This window comes from Peromyscus maniculatus, chromosome 11 (genome assembly GCF_049852395.1).
Source record: "Peromyscus maniculatus bairdii isolate BWxNUB_F1_BW_parent chromosome 11, HU_Pman_BW_mat_3.1, whole genome shotgun sequence".
NCBI classification, from domain to species: Eukaryota; Metazoa; Chordata; class Mammalia; order Rodentia; family Cricetidae; genus Peromyscus; species Peromyscus maniculatus.
In genome coordinates this window covers 20,017,974-20,027,499 of record NC_134862.1, presented here as the reverse complement: position 1 = coordinate 20,027,499, position 9,526 = coordinate 20,017,974, and the positions used below count along the sequence as shown (strand labels likewise).

The following is a 9,526-nucleotide window of genomic DNA, read 5'->3' as shown; positions in this document are numbered from 1 at the left end:
TCAGGTGAGCTTGGTCGCCCCCCTGGGCTTCTTTATAACCCCTCGCACCTGTTTCCCTACTCTGCCTGCTTTGTTCACTCGAGGTCCAGCTGTGAGGTGTCCCTGTGGGCCTCCGCGGGTGCATAGCCCCTTCCACGAGGACAGATTCCTGCCCTGGTTGAGCTAGTGAACTTTTGGGGCAGCCAAAAAGAACCCGCGGGAAAGGCAACAGTCTAGACTCCTCCCTCCTCCCCGTGTTACTGAGTCCTGAGCCGCAGCTGGGTCACCACCGCGGCCAGGCCAGCTGCTCTTAGCCTGCGGGCGCTCGGGCTCCAGGTCACACCTGATCCCACTCAGGTCCCGCTTCCGCGCGGAAAAAGCAAGACGTCCAGGTGCTCTCTGGTCTACGGTGGGTCAAGGGCGCGTCCCTGTTTCCCTCTACACCCAGGAGGTTGGCGACTGGGGACAGACAGACAGACAGACACGGACGTGCCGGCCAGGCTGCCGGGTGGGGTGCGGGAGGGGGTGGAGCCGCCTGGGAGGGGCGGTGCCGTGGAGCAGAGCTCAGCCTCCCGCCCCCTTCAGCGCCTGGGTCTTGGGGTGACACAAAAAGCTCCCGCTCGGTGCCCAGCGCCCGGCGGAGGGTGTCCGATCTGGGACGCGGAGGGCGACAGGGCAGGTGGAAGGCGCCGCCTGAAGCGAAGGGAAGGACGGGCCGGGAGCTGGGCTGCGGGAGGCGCCGCCGCCGCCACTCTGCCCGCGCCGCCCCACAACCCGCGGCGGGAGGAGCAGGCGGCATCCGGCCCTCGGCGCGCGTCTGGCAGAACGCGGCGGGCAGCGCGGACCCCCGGGATGCTGCCCAGGGTGCTGCAGCCACCGCCAGCATAGCAGAGCCCGAGCCCGCGGCCGAGAGAGGTCAGTGAGTTTCGGTTTGTTTTCCGGCTCTGTATGCTCCCAGGTCCCGGGTGCTGAAGGGGCACGCGGGGATACCTGCTCCTGGGGAAAGCGGGGAAGGGAAACGGTAACCTGAGATACATTTGGGAGTACCTCTTGGACTGTGATTGGGGTGGCCTGTTTGGGTAAAGGAGTGTGGAGCTGGAGTGGAGTCTCCCGGGGAGGTGGTCCCGGGAGTTGCGTTTCTCTCGGGCATTGCTTGAGTTGGGAGCGCGATGGGGCCGTGGCAGCTGCCTCTGGTTCCGCTGAGTCCTGGGATGCCCCCTGGAGCTCTGGTCCTGGGAGCCTGCCTTGTGCATGCGCTGCGCGCGCCCTTGAGGTGCGAGCGCGCGCGTCCATGCTGTGCCCCCCAGCCTTTCCAAGCCCCAGGTCGTCCCCTTCAGTCCTGTCCTGCTTTCCCACTCCCCGAAGCCCTGCTAGAAAGTTGCCCCTGAGCCATTCTTGGAAAAAGGGGGCTGAGTGGAGGGCCAGATTCCAGGGGTCTTTTGTGCGGACCAATGGGCCTGGGGCTCTTGCTCCTGGAAGGACAGCGGCAGGACAAAGCCAGCTGGACTTGTAGGGAGCTGCTTGGGCAGCGTTGGTCCGGGATCCCGCCTACCCTGGGGGTGTGTTGGGGGGAGCGCTACACAGATTTGGAAACAGTAGGGTAATTGACAAAACAGTGACAGTGACTTGATGAGGTGGTGGCCAGGGCGAAGAAAGGATGCTTGCAGATGCAGCCCTGGTGTGTGTGTCTGGGCGTGTGACTATGCGCCCTGCATTGCCAGCCGCGTGGGTTTAACTAGTGTATTTTGCTAGCATATCTTTGCCTCAAGATGATGGTATTCTCCATCCTGACTCCTATCTTTCTGAGGAATTACTGTTGCTGGTAGCCGCTTTGCCGCGGGAGAACTTGGGGGCGGGGGAGACTGCAGAGGAGCTGGGAGGTGGTTATTTACTAGGGAGAGCCCTGATGCCCCCTCCTTGACCTGACAGCATTCCACCCCTCAGTCTCACTCTCCCGGGGCACCCACTCCTGTCCCAGTGGCCTTAGAGGGTGCTTGGATTTTTGTCTGTGCCGTGTGTATCTAACCCTTACTGCATGTATTTCACTGCAGGCTGAACAAAGCTGGGTCCCAATCGCGCTTCCTGCTTGTCAGCCTCTTGTCTCCCAAATGCATATGGTTTCCACTTGATGTCATCACGCAGAAGGGGGTGAAAGGGACGCGTGACAGATTCAGGTAACCCCGATGATCTGGGTAACTGCCTGGGTGTCTCTGGGTGCTGACACAGGGCTGCTTGGGTGGTTTCTGCTTCCACAGCATTCCCATTTGTGAAGGAGTGGGGGCTGCCCAACCCAGCAGAGAAAATCTGTCCTACCTTAGAGACTTCATTTGAATGTCTTGTTCCACCAACAAATTGCAAATGACTTCATCCTTTTCTTTTGGAGAGGTCACTGGGGGCAGCTTACATTGGAGTGTATCAGTTCCACTGGATGGTGGGAATTGCAATGTTGCCTGTACACAGACAGCTGTACCTGAATGTGGGCTTGGATATGAGGCAGGCTTTTGTCCACAGTAGGGATGTCATCTCATGATATTGTAGGAAGGCTGGTAATTGTGAAGTGCTCATTAGGGCATTGGCCAAGTACAGTGACCGTCTTAGGAGATAGTAAGTACTATTTCTCTCCCAGCCTTTTATTGTATTTGTCATATCAAGAGCAGGGTGGGCGGCACTAACTCGCTGAGATGTGGCAGAGAGGGTTGTTGGGAAGGAGCAGAAAGAGCATGGAGAAGGTAGCTTTAGTTAAGTTTCCTCTCACATAGACATGAACCATTAGGCTCTCCTACATTTTATCTTTAGGTTTTGGTTCTTTCCCAAAAACTCTGGCCTGTTTATCTCTTTCCAAGACTAGTTCTGTTGTGATCAACCTAACCAGATCAGAGATATTTGACAGAGTACATGGAAACCTCACCTTCAGCTGGACCAGGACACACACCTCTGCACTGGCATACTCTCCAAGAAACCAGCATCCCACACAGGGCTGGACCCAGGTTTTCCTCATAGGAAGTGAGATTGCTGAGGGTCATAAGCTCTTGGGATCTCTTGCTCCATGACAGTATCAAGGGCCAGAGAGGATGCTTTTTAGTTTCCCTCTCAAATCCCTTTTAAGATAAAGTTAAAAAACTTGAGACATTTGTCATTCAGGTCTAGAGGAGTTTTGCTTTGAAAGGTGACTTTAAAACCAGGAGTGACACCAGTGTTAGTCCTACTGAAAGCTTGGAAAATCATTAGAAGTGGAGCAGCCACACTGTTCTTGCTGAAACAAAGGCTTTGGAGAGACAAGATTACTGAAATGGTGGTAGGATGGAGGTATTTTGACAAGTGATCTTTCTGTCAGCAGTAATTCAGGGTGTGTCCTGGGTTGCAGCAAGAAGAAAAACCATGTGATGGAATAACAGAGAATGTAATAATGCAATAGAACCAAGGGTGTGGCTTTTTAATAGAAAAAAAGCTCACATACAATTTTCCACATAAGAAAACAGTTGCCTGCACATGTAATTGCACGTCCAAGAACAAAGATAGCCACAGTGTAGTATTAGGTTTTATTGTGATTTTTAATCATGTGCTGCAATAACTCATAATGAAATGTTGCATTTCATTGGCTGTTTTTTTTTTTTTTTCACAAGGAGTCTTTCCCCTGGGGGTATGCAGAAGTGGGTCTAGCTCTCGGCTGGCACAGTTGACCTTAGGCTCCAATGCTTTTCTCAGTGCTAACTTGTTCATCCAGCAGATGTTCTTGGGCACTTAATAGATACAGGTCTGTGAGAGTTGCCAAGGGATGAGTGATGGGTAGAGACACAGTCATGAATCACCCTCGGAGAGCTTATACGGAGACAGAGAAATGCGGGCCTAATTGTAAGTGACCGAGATAAGGGGAGAGCCTCTGAGGAGGTGCATGCCGCCTCTACTTGATTGTCTTTTTCTTTAGGGTGTTCTCTATTCCCTAAGTGGCTGGGCTGGGTCCGAGGTAGCCTTTCTTTCCAGACTGAACTCTTCAGTTGGATTCTCCATGGCTGCTGAGGCTTGACCAGTGTGGGGAGGTCATTCTGTTTTGACTTCTTCTTGGCTATCCTGCTCTACCTTCTTCCAGGTGCTGTTCACACCCAGCTGTGCATCAAGTTTGAAACAAAGTCCACATCTCTGTGTTGCCTGATCTAGAGAACCAATGGGACCAGTAGACTTTTGTGGGTTTCTTTTCACTCATTTTTAAACAGCGATGTGTTGCAGATTTTGTTGTAGTAAGGAGTGCTCCACATGTCCATGCCCAACAGTTTCTTTCCTGGGCTTGCTGAGTAGAAAGGCCAGGCTCACTGCAGTCACTCAGGCCCTGAACTGAGAGAGGCTTGATCAAACTTGGTCCTATAGGACCACCGCACTCAAGAAAGGAAGTGTCAGGTGTCAGGCTATCCCATAATCCTGCCCAGAAACTGTTCTCGTCCCAAACAAGTTCCATGACCCTTTTAGCCACCATCCAGTGTTTCTTACCTGGAAGTGGGGAGAACAGGGAGCTGAGCTACACTGGTGACTTACACACTCCTTCTCCCATGGGGCCTGGCTCAAGGCTTAGAAGGTATTTGCTGTTCCATGAGCAGTTATTGAGTAAATCGATGGTAAATATCGTAGACTCTTTCCCATCAGCTGGGGAGATGGCTCAGTGGGTAGGGAGCTTGCTGTGCGAGCCTGGGGACCTGAGTTCCCACTCCCAGGCCTGAGTAAAGCTGAGTGTGGGAGGACACATCTGTAATCCCAGTGTTCCAACAACGAAGGGAAGGAGAGGCAGGGGAGTCTCTGGAGCCTTAGGTGCCAGCTAGCCTGGTGTATGTGACAGAGAATGACAAAGAGACACCCTCTCAAACAAGGTAGAAGGCAATGACCAACACCCAGTCCTCTGACCTCCACATGTGTGTTGTGACATGTACACACTTACACACATGCAAATACAGGAAGGTGAATTCATATCATACACACACATATACATCATGCACACATATGCACACACACATTAAAAATAATAGGTTTATCTTCTCCAACCTGTTAGTTACAAAAATGTCAGTATATTTCCTTACATGACTATATGCTAATTATCAAAGAACAATGCAGAATTTTTCTTTATGACTGTTTGGGGTACTGGTTTACTGTGTGGTGATAGGCCAGCAGTTATCTCCAAGGCTGATGCTAGCAGGTCTCATGCCCAGTATTATGTAACACGGAGGTGTCCTTTGCAGACTTTTTCTCCCTTACCATCTGCTTCTTGCCTAAGCCTTCCTGATTTTGTTTGGAACAGCTCAGGATGGAAAAGGAGTGGCAGGTGGGTCTGGAGCCACCCAGAAGGTGACCTGCTATAGCAAAGACCTTAGAAAAACAGAAAGGATGAGAACAGGTGAGGATGGGCTTAGGATAACATATTATTTTGATGTTTAGAAAAAGCAATTTGGCCAAGAGGCTTTTTCAGGTCAATGGATCCACAGGACACCCAGCATGTTCTAGGACACTCATGTTTCCATTAACCACCATGTCGGCTATGAGGGTAGTGAGTTTTAAATCTTGCCTTGCTCTGTTCGTCATACAAAGAACTGAGTGCTGTGGACCAAGCCTTGCAAACGGAGTGGGCAATCCTAGCTGCTTACAGGAAGACAGTTGCTGTGGAACGAGCTGGCCACTTAAACATCATTGTCCACTTTGAGATAGCTGCATGCACAGATCAGAATTTTTAAGATTTGATATGTACTTTAAAGATAAGCATAGAATTGAATTTAAATAGTAATGCTTTTATCACCTTGAAGTCATTTTCAAAGATAGCTCTTATACACAGAAGAGACACAGGGAACTGAGTTAGCCTCTGAAGTCACAGGGCCCTAGCTAGCGGTGTGGAGGCCACCCTTCCAGTCTATCTTCATTGGAGTGAAAAGCTGGGAGGTATGAGGCCAGGAGGAAGTGTAGAGTGAGTTGTTGAGGAGGCAGCTCCAGGGTTAGGCCAAGGGCAAACACAGTCTGAGTGAGAAAGAGAAGAAAGCCCCATGAGATTCATGTTGAAGGACATTGAAACAACTGTAAAGTGTATTTCTATATTCTATGTGACCTCGTTAATGCTTTTATGAATTCAGTTATTCAGGTGGAGGACACTTGTGGCAGAAATGAATGCTCCCTGGTACCTTCTGTCACAAAGACATTATAGTGGGAAAGGAGAGAAGAACGTAGCGTGTTCTGCTACCTCTGGTGGCTCTTTTTTTGGACTGTGGGTCCAAGGAGTCAGCTCTCAGGCTTTATACACATTTCAGGATTTTTCTAGGAGGGAACTCATGTTCCCATCTCTCCTTTAGTTTTCTCTGGTTTGACCCCCAAATTCCTTTCCAATCTTCATTTTTGCTCATGTGTGTGTTTATGTGTGTGTACATGTGTTAGAAGTCAGAGAACAGCTTGTGTTGTTCTAGCTCAGGCACCACTCACTTTGATTTTTCAGATGGGTTTCTTACTGGTCTAGGGTTCTCTGAGTAAGGCTGGGATGGGTGGCCAGCAAGTCCCAGGTATCCATCTGCCTCTGCCTCCCCGATCTTGGTGTACCACCATGCCTGATGCCTGGCCTTTCTACATGAGTTCTGGCTATCAAATTCAGGTTCTTATGCTCGTGTGGCAAATATGTTACCAATTGTGTTATTGTCTAACACCTCCAGTTCTGACTTTAAAACTCTCCATTAGCTGGGTGGCTAGTCTAGTTTCCCCAAAGGCTTTTGGTTGCCCTTTTCCTGGTTCTCGTGCGTTATACGGCCTCAATGTCCTTTTTTCCTCTCTCCACCCTACTGCTAAAGGCTCCCTTCCACTCTCAACTTAACATTTAACTGAGTCATCTGACCCCTTAGAGATCCTTCATTATCCCACGGTTCTCTGGAAAAAATTGCCTCTGCTGTTTCATTTCATTCAACCTCTTCGTTCATTCATGTTCATTTGTTCATTTATTCATCGATCATTCATTACAAAGCACACTTGCGCTATCACTTGAAGTGTTTTTCTGCTTAATCGCTGGATCATAGAAAGTTATCAAAGCTAATTAACATAAAGGGAGTGCGTGAAAGAGATGGCCCAGGATGTCTTTTGCCATTAAGCCTCATCTACCCAGAGCCCGAGTGCACGAGACCCTTCAGCTATTGCCCTTCTGGGTCCTGCCCAACAGTGAGAGAGAGTAGCCGAGGTGCACTTCCCTCCAAGGGACCACAGCAACTGCTATCTTCAGGATGTTTTTCTTCCAAAGCTCCTACAACATGAGGACTGGATGTCTCCACTTGGTATTTCCCACCATGCGCAAGGAGTAATCCACAAACACTTACTGTTGCTGAATCTTTGACATGGGAACTGCTTTCGATCTACCACAATTAAGGAATTATAGACACTTTTGCCCTATATTCTTAAAGTTAGGAAGAAGCTTATTTCTAAAGGCTTCCCCTGATTATACTAATAATGATTAAATATTGAATTAAATTTGATTACCAGCTGCCCTGAGCTTAACACTATGTTTGGGAGGTGAAGATTCTCATTGTGGGTCATCCTAGCAAAATTGGTTTTTTTCAACCTGCATTTTCCGTTACTTAAAAATCAATAACCAACCAATCAATCAATCTTCTCCTTGGTGACACAAGACCAGGACTTCCCATCTCACTAGACGGCTGTGCAAACCAGTGGTGACCGCACTTGATGGGCTGAGTAACAAGGCTGCCCCCCTCCTCTCCTTTCATAATTACCTTTGTGTGGCCTGGCTTCTTTTGACTCTAGAATTCACATGATTGATCATGGAGGAGAGTGTTATTACCAAGGAGAGAAATATGTTCAGCTTCTGGGAGAAGCTGGGCAGGAATGCATTCATCCACAAACATTCTCAGTTGGAAGGATAGAGAACGGAGCTGAGAGAAATGTTTCAAAGCCAGTCTGTGAAGTGATGTCCTTCGACAGTTGCAAATTGGTTTCCTTTGGGTTAACAGTGTGAGATTAAAAATGGTTGGAGAGCTAGACAGGTGGCGCTTGCCTTTAATCTCAGCACTCGTTTATTTTACTTTATTTATTGAAATAAAGTCTCTTAGAGTCTACATTGGCCCCAACCTTGATATATAGCTGAAGATGACCTGAACTGTTCTTCTTCTCTGCCTTCCAAGTGCTAGGATTACAGGCGTGTACCACCTTGCCAAATTTATTTATTTATTTTGTGGTTTGGGCATTGAACCAAGGGAGGTAGAGGCAACAGGGTCAGAAGTTCAAGGTCAGTCTAAGTTACTTAGCGAGGAACCTGGATTGTAAGAAACTGTCAAAATAATAACTACCACCACAACAGAAACAAGACGATCAAATAATACCAAACCAAACAAAAAACAATCCAGAAGCATATCAGAGAAATCTGTGTCCTCTGGAGGATTTGCCCTTTGTTTCTTGAGGATTGCTGCCTGTGTAGTCAAGTGGCCGATGGCGTACCCACCTAGGCAGGGCCAGCTTTAACCAGACTGAGTGGCCCTCTGTCATCTTCTACCCCATGACACTGACACTTCAAAACCCCCAACGTAGGATCCTAGTGGAATATAACCAGCACTTGAAACATTAAGCACCGGTGAGTAAGCCACATACCAGATAAACAATTATATTTATTCAAATAGTGGATGCTTGTTCTTTACCAGGTACGATTCTAACAAAAATCTCTATTTTGTTACAGTTTAATGTATATACTTAACATTTATTTTGTAAATCAAAAACTAAAGTGGAAGGGAATAAAAGAAATATGTCTGATACTATTCTCCCAATTCTTGATTTCTTACCATGTATTTTACACAGTTCTACTCCAGTGGAGTGGTTTGAAGCATGGAATTTTTAAAGTGTGGTAACATTGAGTTTGACCTTGAATAACTAAGATCTATCTGGGCATTGGTTTTTTTTCATCTTAAAAGTGAGAGAGAATCAACCTCCTTAAGTTGTTGTGAGAACAAGACAGACACAGACAGACAGACAGACAGAATATTGAGAGAGAGGTTATTGAGATTACATAACATGATCTACCTCTGGTAAGCACTAAATAAATGGCAGCTATTATTCACTCCTGTTTTATTCAACATCTGCCACCTACCAGTGAGCAAGCCTGGTCTAACCAGTAGGTAAGCTAGGAGATAACTCCCCCTAAGTAATTATAGCCTACAATATTTACAAAGGGTTCCCTTTGTACTTTATTGTCACTGAGGCCTTAACGTTGAAATACTGGAATATCTCTATGACATTTTTCTTAAAGTGGTTTGTAGTTTCAAAGGAATGACTTCTCAGGAAGAAGCTGGAGCCAGCTAGAAGCAGCTGGAGGCAACAAGTCAGAAGACTATGAGGAAGCCAGGCTGCTTGAGCTGACTTAGGACACTGGCTCCTTTCTCCAAGCCAAGGGAAAGACACACCAGAGTGATCTTGTTGGAGAGTTGAGTCAGTGCCTGGGCTTGCAGCCCTAACAAGATAGTCTCCTTTACCATCCTCGAGAGGCCAGTTAAAGAGATAAGCAACAGAGGCCAGAGCAATGGTTCAGCCATTAAGAGCACTT

General features: G+C 48.1%; 1 protein-coding gene across 3 annotated transcripts in view; it reads left to right on the top strand.

Moving 5' to 3' along the window:
• Positions 1–265: 265 nt before the first annotated feature.
• Positions 266–9,526, top strand: part of Rnf152 (ring finger protein 152) — a 77,263-nt gene continuing 68,002 nt past the window's right edge. Inside the window, exons 1-2 of one of the 3 annotated variants that reach the window (XM_015987696.3) lie at positions 266–388; positions 2,031–2,153. The gene's annotated coding sequence lies outside the window, so the exon portion shown is untranslated. Of the gene's footprint in view, positions 389–554; positions 895–2,030; positions 2,154–9,526 lie in introns of those variants that run through there. The other 2 variants (XM_006994175.4, XM_076547189.1) reach the window with 2 other exon arrangements.